Source organism: Capricornis sumatraensis, chromosome 6 (genome assembly GCF_032405125.1).
Source record: "Capricornis sumatraensis isolate serow.1 chromosome 6, serow.2, whole genome shotgun sequence".
NCBI lineage: Eukaryota > Metazoa > Chordata > Mammalia > Artiodactyla > Bovidae > Capricornis > Capricornis sumatraensis.
This window is the reverse complement of record NC_091074.1, coordinates 87,850,072-87,852,344: the sequence shown is the minus strand read 5'-3', so window position 1 is coordinate 87,852,344 and position 2,273 is coordinate 87,850,072.

The window sequence follows — 2,273 nt, the reverse complement described above, 5'->3', positions numbered from 1 at the left end:
CTCAAACATCAGAAAACCCAGAACCCTTGATATTGTTTTTAACGATGATGTGATTGGATTTAACACTAATAGCAAAAACAACAAATGCAAAAATGAAACAAACAAAACACCCCAAAATAAGGGGGACTATGTGTGTGTTAGTTGCTCAATCATGTACTACTCTTTGTGACCCCATATTCTGTAGCCTGCCAGATTCCTCTGTCCATGGAATTCTTCAGGCAAGAATACTGGAGTGGGTTGCCATTCCCTTCTTCAGGGGATCTTCCTGACTCAGGGATTGAACCTGTGTCTCCTGCCTGCCTGAATTGCAGGCAGATTCTTTACCATCTGAGCCACCGGAGTAGCCCAAGTGGGACTATATCAAGGGATTAATAGCTAAAATATTTGAAGAACTCATAAAAACTCAGAAAAAATCCAACTAAAAACTGGCAAAAAATTTTTCCCAAAGAAGACACACAAATGACCAACAGGTTTTGAAAAGGTGCTCAATATCACTAACCATCAGGGAAATGTAAACCAAAAACCACATCTGTTAGAACAGTTATTACCAAAAGACAAGAATTGAAAGTGTTGGGGAGGTTATGGAGAAAAATGAACCCTCCTACATTGTTGGTGAGAAGGCAATGGCACCCCACTCCAGTACTCTTGCCTGGAAAATGTAGACTGCAGTCCAAGGGATCGCTAAGAGTTGGACACGACTGAGTGACTTCACTTTTCACTTTCATGCACTAGAGAAAGAAATGGCAACCCATTCCAGTGTTCTTGCCTGGAGAATCCCAGGGATAGAGGAGCCTTGTGGGCTCTCGTCTATGGGGTCGCACAGAGTCGGACACGACTGAAGCAACTTAGCAGCAGCAGCAGCAGCAGCAGCAGCAGCACTCTGTTGGTGGGAATGTAAATTGGTGCAGCCACTATGGAAAACAGTATGAAGTTTTCTCAAAAAACTAAAAATAGACTTACCATATGAAGCAGCAATCCCACTACTGCTGAAGGGAATCTAATCACTATTATAACTGCAGTTATGTTCATTGTAGCATTATTCACAATAGCCAAGACACAGAAACACCTAAGCATCACTCAACGGATAGATGGATAAAGAAAATGTGATATATGTGTATGCATACACACACACACACACACACACACACACACACAATGGAATAGTATTCAGTTTTAAAGAAGAAGGAACCCTACCATTTTGAACAACATAGATGTTCAACTTAAGGGCATTATAGTAAGTGAATTGAGTCAGAGAAAGACAAATACCATATGATCTCAGTTTTATTATATGGAATCACAAACAGTCAACAAACCAAGTTCATAGGTGTAGAGAACATACTGTACTGTGTATTTGAAAGTTGTTAAGCGAGTGGAGTTTAAAAGTTCTTTTCATAAAAAAGTTTTTAACTATGCAGTGATGGAAGTTAACTAGACTTTGTAATAATCCACTCACAATGTGTACATGTGTCAAATTATTGTGATGTGCTCCTAAAACTAATGCAATATATGATGTCAATTATTAATATTCTAAATTAAAACTAATACAAAAGAAAACCCAGAAGCAATTAAGGGAACCTATCCTTAAGGTTTGACCACTTCCAATTTGCCTTGATTCATGGACCTGACATTCCAGGTGCCTATGCAATATTGCTCTTTACAGCATCGGACCTTGCTTCTGTCACCAGTCACATTCACAACTGGGTATTGTTTTTACTTTGGCTGTATCCCTTCATTCTTTCTGGAGTTATTTCTCCACTGATTTCCAATAGCATATTGGGCACCTACCGACCCAGGGAGTTCCCCTTTCATTATCCTATTATTTTGCTTTTTCATATTGTTCATGGGGTTCTCAAGGCAAGAATATAGAAGTGGTTTGCTATTCCCTTCTCCAGTGGACCACATTCTGTCAAAGAATGCTCAAACTAACACACAATTGCACTCACCTCACATGCTAGTAAGGTACTGCTCAAAATTCTCCAAGCCAGGCTTCAGCAGTACGTGAACCATGAACTTCCAGATGTTCAAGCTGGTTTTAGAAAAGGCAGAGGAACCAGAGATCAAATTGCAAACATCTGCTGGATCATGGAAAAAGCAAGAGAGTTCCAAAAAAACATCTATTTCTGCTTTATTGACTATGCCAAAGCCTTTGACTATGTGGATCACAAGAAACTGTGGAAAATTCTGAAAGAGATGGGAATATCAGACCACTTGACCTGCCTCTTGGGAAATCTGTATGCAGGTCAGGAAGCAACAGTTAGAAGAGGACATGGAAG